We start from the raw sequence: 10,712 nt of genomic DNA, 5'->3' as shown, positions 1-10,712 counted from the left end.
TTGTTGGGATTTTGTTGGATGAGTGATGCAAATATGTGCTTTAATGAAATCTGAGAGATGCGTTGTCATTGATATCAACAAATTTTCTCTGTTTAGTGTAGTGATACAGTAGTGTTCAGTTAGTCAGTTTATGTTGTATATTGATGATCATTGTTTGTTGATTAAAGGATTTGTAGAGTGATATCTATAGTTGATTCAGTGCAAGTGTCAGAGGTTTGCATGAAGATTTGAGTGAGTTATGAGTATTGGTGTTGTGGCCAATTTTTTTGTTGTTCAGTATTGCTAGTCAGTATTTTGATATGCATTGCTCTACATTGTAATATCTTGATTTGTATATTTGGGAATATGTTTGGGACGTTGATGTGTGTCCTCAATTCAAGTGGTTCATGATTTGGTGCTCCACAAAGTGATTTTTCTAGGTTGATAGTTCGTTCAGTTAATGTTCTTGAAGTTCGGTATGATGATGTCAATGATTCTAGTAATTTGAGTTGGTGCGGATGTTGTTGCATTAATTCATGATGCTTGTGGATGTTTCTATATTGTGTGTTATTCATGTTGGTGGTCCGCATTGATTGGTGAGTGTGTTATTGGTGATTTTTCTTTAGTTTGGTGGTATTCCTCATGTTCTTGGTCGACATGATGCATGTAGTGTGTTACGGGCGTTTGATGTGTAATTCTTGGAGGTGCTTCATATTTGAGGTGGTGGTTTAGGTTCAGGCTATGTCTTAGCCAACATTGTTTTGGTCTCATGTGATATTGTAGCGTGTATGGTTATATTTTTGTGATTACGTGATATGTGTTGAACCGACCTTGATGATATTGGTCCAAGGTTGATGTCATGTATAAATAAATGTAATAATCATTGTGAGAGGTGTAGAGAGTGTGAATAATGTATTATTCTTTCGGTAGCAAAGCAGAATTGTGAAGAAGTAAGTGAGATTTTATGTGCTTAACCAGAACTGGAACCAGGCATTGAGGATGTTATTTCTCAGTTCATGATTTTTTGAAAGTGATCCGAATCTATGTTTAAAGCAGTGAGCCTTCACAGTGTTGTTGCCCTTTGTTGTTTTTTAGCAATGAGCTCTAGGCAATGTGCTTGAATGCATGTGCATTCCCCATTGTAATATTTCATATACTTCTAACAAGGTATCATCATATTGTGGGTAGGCTCCCACCGTGTTTTTTTCCCTTGGTCGGGTTTTCCACGTCAAAAATCTTGGAGTTATGTGTGTCCATGTTGTGTTATTGATTTATGTTTTCACTGTTAATTATCAAATCTAAGATTAAAGTAAGTTGTTGTAAATTTGGTGACAACTGATTCACTCCCCCTCTCAGTTGTCTGCCCTATTTTCATCAACCTTTTCATCTCTTTCTATGTGCAAATGACAAATACAGGAGTTGTGAACGAAGAATCGAGCAGAGGTGACAAAGGTGAACAAACATGGCTTTTGCAAAGGACTAGGATACCCCTAATGACAAGGGTGCTCCAAGAGGACCAAGCCACCAAGAGCCTCATTGTCTCGTGCATCCCTCTCTCGACTTCGATTACAAGTTCCCCTTTGCACCCCAGTTTTATGTCTGCATCTATGGCTTCATATCTAATATGGCATTTCATGTATATGTTGATTACTGTCATCTAGCCCTAACATCCAAATTACATCCTTTAATTTCATTTTCAACTCAATTAAAAAAAAATTAGAATTCAATTTTCATTCAACCTTCTTCCTAATAGAATCGAGGTTTAATCAATTGAGTTCATTCTCCTTTTAATGTAATGTGTGTGGAATAGGTCTAATTCCTAGTTTACATAGCTAAACTTGTGAACCCCTATTTTCAACAATTACAGATCTAAAACCACACAACACTCATTTTCACATTCAAATACACATATAAGCCATTTAAACTAAAATTTGACATTATAACATTACTAGAGGGAAAAATACAAAATTTGTTCAAATCCTTTGATTGAATAAATAAAATAGTTTTGTTTAAACTAAATGAGTTTCAAATCACCATACAAATTGAATGCAACCATTTAGAAAGAAAAAGAATGAAAAATCATGGAGAAATTAAGATCTTACCTCCATTTTGCCCCAAATTTGAAAATAAGAAAAAACCTCAAAAAATCCACAAAATCCACAAAATCCAAAGAACAACAATAAATTGGTACCATTCCTATCCCGATAAAGCAATACCCACAAAAATTATTTCAAGAAATCCACCTCAAATATCTATTTTAAAAATCAATTGTAAGGAGGGTTTTCCACTTCCAAAATTGCAATAAAAATGGCTAAGTATAAAAATGAGCACTTTTCCAATATAAAAGCAAATTGGCTTTTAACAAATAAAATAATTAAATGAATAAATAATTAAATAAAACTTTAATTCTCATTCATAAACTTGTCCCAATGGAATTCATAATAAAACAAATGTAAATAAACCTCATAAAAATATTCCAAAAATATCAAATAACCATTAAACAATTAAAAGTCATATCAACATTAAATAATTTTAATTTTTTTTTAAATTCCCAGAAGGTCCAAATTTAACCCCAAAAGTCACCCATACGCCCAATTGGGCAAATGCCAATTGAAATGAATGCTCATGATGCGTAATCAAATTTAAAACATTTAAATTGCAATTAAAATCATTAAAAACTATTCACATTAAAAATCAACAACAATTTACAAGTAAACCAAACACTCTTTATTGGTCATGCGAGACTTAGGGTAATCCGAACATTACCAACATAGAATTTGAGTCTTTATTGGTATTCACATGGTGAAATCACATTTAATTAAGTATGATAGGTAAGGTTCAGTGATTATTTAGTCAATATGTTATCTCAGATTTAACTATCGTAAGAGAATGGTATGCTGAGACCTGTGGAGCCAGGTGGAGTCAATACATGGTACCTACAAACACCCATAAACAACAAGGGTAATTGTGCATATATAATAACCGAAGCAACATGATTTCCCAAATCAGGTAAAATAACACATAATATTAATTTATTGTAATTAACTATTTTAATATACATCAACATTTAATTTCAGCATTAATAATAATATCACAAAACATAGGAAATCAACTCACATCATTAATCCGCCTTAAAATGTTTTTAAATGCCAACATCACAATCTATTAACATTAAATCAATATTTAACAACCTCTTGAACATCATTAACTTACACTATGATTAACATCAAGTAAAGCATCAATTTACTCACATTGCATAAAATCTTATAACACAAAACACATCAAGCCCTCGCAAGGGATTAAACACCAAAGAATACATACATGCATCTCAATTCAATCACTCGATGTCTAATGATCCAAGCATGTCATAAGTTAGAAAGAGAACCAAATAAGATTGAATCAAATCATAGAACAAATACTCAAGAACAAAGCATATACATAGGTCAACATCTGGAAGATGACGATTGAAACATAACGATATATTTTGTATCTCCAATTGTAAGTGGGAGTGGCATTACAAATTGCACTACAACAATGCATATCCTATATTTAACTTTTATAAATAAGGTAAATATTGATAAATAGGGAGGGCAAACCAAAGATTTGTGTGTGTTTTCTTAAATGTCTAGTTTATACCTTGATGTAAAGGGATAAGGAGAATAGAAGCAAGGTGGGGGATTACAATGAAGCATGGTAAAATACAAAGTACATAAATCAAAATATAAGCACATTAGTATTCATGTGACATACATAATACTCAACATCAACCACGATATAGTTATTATATTTAATTGTAGTACAATATCATTAATACATGTTCATTTCATACTCAAACTCCTCTTATATACAATTTAGAAAATCCCTTTCAATCTTTCATGTGTCTCTTCTTTATATTCTCTCTTAGTCTCTCTTTAATGTACCTCATTATTGCAGTGCATATATATAGGTGCATGTCCTCTTCAATATGTATGTATGTATGTATGTATGTATGTATGTATGTATGTGTATATGTGTATGTGTATGTGTATGTATGTACATTTGTACATACATACATCCATATATATACATGCATATATGTATATATACATATATATTATTAGATAAAGGGGTATGTCCTCTTCCTTATTATGATTTTTTTTTTTTATCACAAGTCAATTGTAGGTGGTACATTTATCTTGCAATAGCTTGATTATTCGTAATCTTGCTCAATATGTGTTATTTGTGCTACTAACATCTAGCATCCTTTTGTCTTTTCACCATTCACCTTCGTTACGCTACCCTTTTTGGTTTTCAACCTAATGAAAGTGGTGCAACTCTATCTTGCCAACAACATCCCCATACTAAACCCATTCTTGTCGTTAAGACATGTTAGCTCTATCCATTAATTGCCCAAAACTAAAATATTTGTACAAATATTCTTCAAATTTTCCCACCTCGTACAATTAAAATGTAGAAAGATCTTTTATCCCCTTATGGTTGTATCTTCTTATATATTACTTGTTGTAATGTACGAAAATAGGATTTCACAAGTTTAGCTATGCAAACTAGGAATTAGACCTATTTCACACACATTACATTAAAAGGAAATGGAACTCAATAAATTCAACCTCAATTATATTAGGAAGAGGGTTGAATACTTATTGGATTCTATTCCCTTTTGATTAAGTTGATGCAATTAAAATGATGTAATTTGAAGGCTAGATCTAGGTAAATAATTAAAATTTGACATAAAATAACATAAACAACAAGCTACAAGCATAGTATGCAAACACGAAGCTAGATTTGGGCAGAAGGAACAAAGAGGAATCTGTGCTTGAAAATTTGGCTTGAAAGTACAAGACTGTGTGGCTTTGGTTGTCCTAGTCCTTGATGTCAAATACAAACATACGAGAATCTTTCAGAATCCAAATGTCACTCATAATCTATTCCCAAAAATTCATCAAAAATTATTGGGACTGTGTGGCACTGGGTGACCTAGTCCTCTAATTTTCGCCTCTACAAAATTCAAAAGTAATAATCATCGTCTCCTCTATCAAAATATTTCTTTGTGGCTCTTGGATCTTTTGCCTACACACCAAAATAAGGGAAATAGTGTTGTTGATAGGAGTTTGCCTAGATCAAACCCCAGGTTTGGAATTAACCCTACAATTGAATTGAAATTGAATTGGAAAATCTTGCATTTTGAGGGCAAGGATAAATCTGAATTGAAATGCTTGAATTGGATTTGATTATACCTTCAATTGATGATGCAATGTCTTTAGGATAATTCCTTCATACGTTGATGCAATAACATGATAAATCACATAAAATCCATCATGAAATCATAACTTGAACCATAAATGAAGATGCCTTGATGTAGTTTGCTACTCCTTGAATCAAATCTGCTATTGAAGTGTTACTCTTGAATTGGAATGATAGCATAACAATGAGATAATGATAGATTGATGAAATGAATTGAGAGGGGTTCCTTATATAGTGATTTGAAAATAAAATCACCATTAGGCCAACTTAGAATTATCATAATTTCACACGAAGATAAATTTGAATAGGATAGGATTATCGTATTATCCTCTTGAAATTTGAGGAAAAAAACACAGGATCATGTTGGTCGGTGCGACCTAGTCTTGGACCGTGTTGGTCGGGGCGACTTGGTCCCAATAATTTCAACCCAAATTTTTAGTGGTGCAAGATAATAGGGTTCTAATTCCAAAATAGCTTTGTATGAAAATATATAATATTTAGATGGGGGTAATGTGTCTTGAGATCTGAATCGGATAGGATCTATAATAATAAAAGATAAAGGCTACACCTAGAATTAAGGGCCCAAATAATAAAGTGTTGATGTATTAAAATGGAATAAGACTCACAATATTGAATTAAATATTAACTAATTATAATAAATGTCTTATAATGCATGGAGGAATAAGAAATACTAAAATGGGTGCTAGGAGAGTATGAAATTGGACACCTTAATTAAAGGTGCACAATTTACAATGCTACACTTGTAACAAGGTATATGTTATCCTATTGTGTTGCAACTTACTATAGTAATTGAATTTTCCCATTGATCTCAAGGAGTAAAGCATCCCCTTAATGATTGATCCTAGAATTTTAGTTTATTTAGTTACTTTAGAGGTTTCAACCAATAATCTTATCAAGTGTCTCAATCTTAGGTTCACTACTTCTCTCAATCTTTTAATTTGTGTTTTCAACCCATATTTGGTCTTGCACCTATTGATATTAGTTGAGAATATTTTCTATTTGTACCCTAGTGCTATCGTCCCAGCTCTTCAAGGCATCACATCTAGTAGATGCACGTATTATTTGACTTTCAATGGTTTCCAACTAAAGTTGCAATGCCTTTTTAAATCTTGGTCAACATAAGAAATGTTGGTATACAGTGTTGATATTATTACAAGTACCCTACTTTTTATTTGCTTTAACCAATAACATAGTATGTATGCTAGTACATATCTTCCTTATATTCTAATTTTATTTTTTCCAAATTTAGTATCAAGTCTTTGTTGACTATATTCCTTTATGTATACTAGTTTTGAAACTCCATCATTATTCCACACACTATTGTTTGTAGTTGTTGATTTAGTGGTGTATGCTCAGATTGTGGTACCTGCAAAAGAGACACAAACAACCCAAACACACCAATGAAACATTGCATTAGATATTAAAATCAACAAAACAAGTTAGTCAATCAAAAACTCTCAAAGTAATCTCATTGTCCTCTATCTCCAAAGATCCTTTAGATTCAAGGTGGCTCTTAGCTTGGAAGAGCACTTGATCTTAGGATGACTACTCAAAGAACGAGAGATAGTGTATGACCTAAGATCTAAATGAATGCAACTAAGATCCTAGTGGTTATTTTGATATGGATATGAAACTATGATATTGAGATGGTGCAAGATGATGAGGTTGATATGAAACTAAACTAGCATGAAAATGATATATTAAGATGATATTAGGCTAGCATGGAAATGAAAATAACATGATATATTACTAACATGATATGCAAAACAAGATAAATCTAGGCTATGATGCTACTAAATGATCTAATTACTACTTTCAAAGAGAGGCTAAAATGCTAAATGTTATGTGACTATAGTGTAGATGCATAAAACTTGGATTCTTGGATTTCAAAGAAATGGGCTCTATTTATAGAGAATTTGGTCAAATGGATGGCCAAGATTGAATTGTCTTGAGAAGGGTTAGGATTGAAAGTTATCAATCCATGTGAGATTTTCAACCCAATCTCATGTTGACAAGTGTCACCATGAGGAGGCTTGAGCGGATGTTAAGTAAGCATTAGATGTTTATTAAGCTTTGAGGGTTAACCTTAAGAGGATAAGCCATTGGATAAAGCTATTATCCAAGGATGAAAGCTATTGTCCAAGAGTTAAACTCTTGTGCAAAGTTGAAAAATGGCCAAAGGGACAACCATCATGGGCTAGGGTGATGTCTTGTAAGAGGCATTTAATGCTCTTTGAAGACTTTGGAGGTTAACTTGTTGGAAGGTAGATAACCTTCAAGGCTTTTGTAAGGGCCTTAGTTTTGAAGACTCAACAAGTTAACCTATTGAAAAAGGTTAAGTCTTCAACACATTTTGAAGACTTTCCCCAAATTTGGAGAAGTGACTCCCCCAAATTTAGGGATGTGACATGATTAGAGGAATTTAGGTTAGTTAAGTGGGATTTGAGGACTTCTAGAAGAATGATTAGGAGGTTAATGGAAAATGTAGGAGAATGCAAGTGGGATAAATATGAATTTTATTTAAAATAAAGATTTATTTCAACTAAAATTAATGCAACTTGAATTTGTAGGAAAATGCAAGTGGGTGGGATTTTACAGATAAATATTGATCTTGATTTATTTATTTGCAAAAAGGATTTTAATTAAATGTAAATTCAATTAAAATGGTGGAAGGAAATTTAATTAAATAAATAAAATTTATTCAATTAAATTGAAGAAAGGGGATATTAATTAAATGTTGTATTTAATTAATGGTTAGATAGAAGAAAAGGGGATATTAATTAAACCTTAGTTTAACTAATAGGATGGATAAATGTACAAGTTTTAGGCGTCTACTTTTTTTCCCTCTTTGAAGTGACGTGTGACCACATGTTGATTCAAAAACAATTACTCGATATGTCGCCCAAAATTTTTGATTTTGTTGTCATTCTCAAAATTTTCGATATGATGCCCCAGATACTGATTTTTAGATGTTGATACTGCTATGATGTTGATATGATGATGATTCCCCCTCGAGAGATGAATTGAGAAAAAATTTGTTACTCGAGGCGATTTTCTTGATTTTTGACGAATTTTGGAATTTTTTGGAAAATTTTGTTGATTTTTTGGATTTTTTAGATTTTTGCAAAAAAATTCGATATGGATCTGCCAAAAAAAAAATGATCTTATGTGTAAAATTACATGCCCAGTACAAAACACACCCTACACACATCCATCTAGGAAACACATGGAGCTATATAAGCCTCCAAGGGTCCACTTTGAGCTCATTTGCACAATTGGCCTTGAGAGATTGGAGTATGGAGAGGAGAAGGAGAGAGATAGCAAAATGGTGCCACCTTATCACAGCCACAGATTCGAGGGGGTTCAACGATATGAACAACCAACAGCGTATGGACTGTCAGTAAGTGGATTTTCTACCCTCCTTTGTCTGATTTTTGAGCATTTTTGTTAGATTTTTCAAAAAAATTAGTCAATGTTTGTTTTTTTCATGCCCTAGTCTTAGGTGTTTGTTTTAGCGCATATAGTGAATCGCGAAGCGCATTTGTATTTTTGCGTGGCGCATTTAAAAATTATCGTGGCACATTCATTTGTTTTTGTAGCGCATATGCATGATATTATAACGCATTTGGTCGATGTTGTAGTGCATATGACTGTTATTTTAGTGCGTGTGTCAAGTTTTTTAGTGCATTTGTCTAGTAGTTTAGCACATTTGTGCACTGCTTTAGCGCATTTGTGTATTGTTTTAGCGCATAGGTAAACTGTTTTGGCGCATATGAAACAGTTTGGTGTTTTTGGTATTTTTCAATATTTTTTACATGTGTTAAATTGATTTTAAAGATGCTTATGATGTCAGATATTGTGTGCAAATGTCGATATGAGTCATTGATGTCGATATGGGTCGCTGATGTCAATATAGTTTTAAGTTTGATATGAATCGTCGATATGAGTCACTGTGGTCGATATGGGTCACTATTGTCAATATGAGCCTTGATTCGATATGAGTCGTTGTTGTCGTTATGGGTCTTGTTTTGATATGATTTTTTGTTGTTGATATGAGCCAATAGAGTTGATATGGGTCAAATTGATTTTGATATGCGTCAAAATAGAGGTGATATGGGTCAAATTGATTTTGATATGAGTCAAAATAGAGGTGATATGGGTCTTTGATGTCGATATGGGTCCATTTGAGTCGATGGGAGATAATTTTTGTGTTCAATATGGGATAACTATGATTTGTTATAGGTTACTTGTATGTCGATATGAGTCATTGAGTTACTGATGTTGGTCAATTGATATAATAAGATGAGCTGACTGGTATTAGATAGCGTGACTTCTATCACTGATAGGAGAGGTCGGTTTGATAGTTGATAGGTTCCTTGAATAGGTCCCCATTAGGATAGGCTGAGATGAACCTTACTATGTTGATAATAGTTTAAGATCGAAACTCTAGAATGACAGCGTGACGGATGTCACTGATATAGGCTTAACGAGATTGTTTAAGATCTCACAGTGAGCACATGTTGATTGATCGATTTGATAGATAGAACTGATATGGTGTTTGATATTGTGATGTAGGCTCGATTGGGTGTATTTATGCTTCGGGAGCGATACCCAAAGACATTAGTCATGCAAGGAGCCTTGACTGATGATGACAGAGTGGTAATTGTTGCGTGCAGCTTGTCACGTATATGCCTTCCTATCGAAAGAACATGGATCTAATGACTGCATAGGCAGAGAGGTAGCATATTGATTATAACACCTTTCATTTTCTGATGGGAAAGATTATAGTGACGCCAGAGGACATCTATAGGATTCTTCGGATCCCGATCACTGGAGAGTTAGTTCATTATGATGTGGAGGAGCAGGGTGAGACGGATGCATTGCGGGAGGTGTTTGCCGATCTACAACTCAGTGGTTACTCAGTGGCATGGCAGGACATGGTAGATCGGTATGCCCCATTGTCATCGATACTAGCATGGTTGATAGGTGGTTTCCTTTGTCTCGATAGGAGATCACATGGGTTCTCAGTTGGATGGGTCGGATACTCTAGCAGATGGTGAGACATCAAACACGATATGCCTGGGGGATCTGTGTATTGGCACACTTGTACCATGAGTTACACCAGGTTGTTTATGATAGGGGTGCTAGCCTATCAGTGAGAGCCACATTATTATAGATTTGGGCATGGGGGAACATAGTTGTGACTCATCCAATGGTAGAGAGGTCTCGACCAATGGGACTTCCATATTTATTTATGTACAGAAAGGTCGCTTCCTAGCCCATGTTTGGGATGTTAGAGTACTAGAGACAGGCCCTTGATGACATGGATTTAGTGATATGGAGACCTTATCTAGGAAGTGAGGTTTGGGTCGAGGATACGACAGAGATCTCGGTGCTTTTTCAGAGCAAGTACCTGATAGGGAGGACTCCCTATATTGTTGAGAGATTTATTCTACCACGTGTGTACCGAC

Source organism: Cryptomeria japonica, chromosome 1 (assembly GCF_030272615.1).
Source record: "Cryptomeria japonica chromosome 1, Sugi_1.0, whole genome shotgun sequence".
Classification (NCBI taxonomy): domain Eukaryota; kingdom Viridiplantae; phylum Streptophyta; class Pinopsida; order Cupressales; family Cupressaceae; genus Cryptomeria; species Cryptomeria japonica.
The sequence above is the reverse complement of the archived record's forward strand: the minus strand, read 5'-3'. Positions refer to the sequence as shown.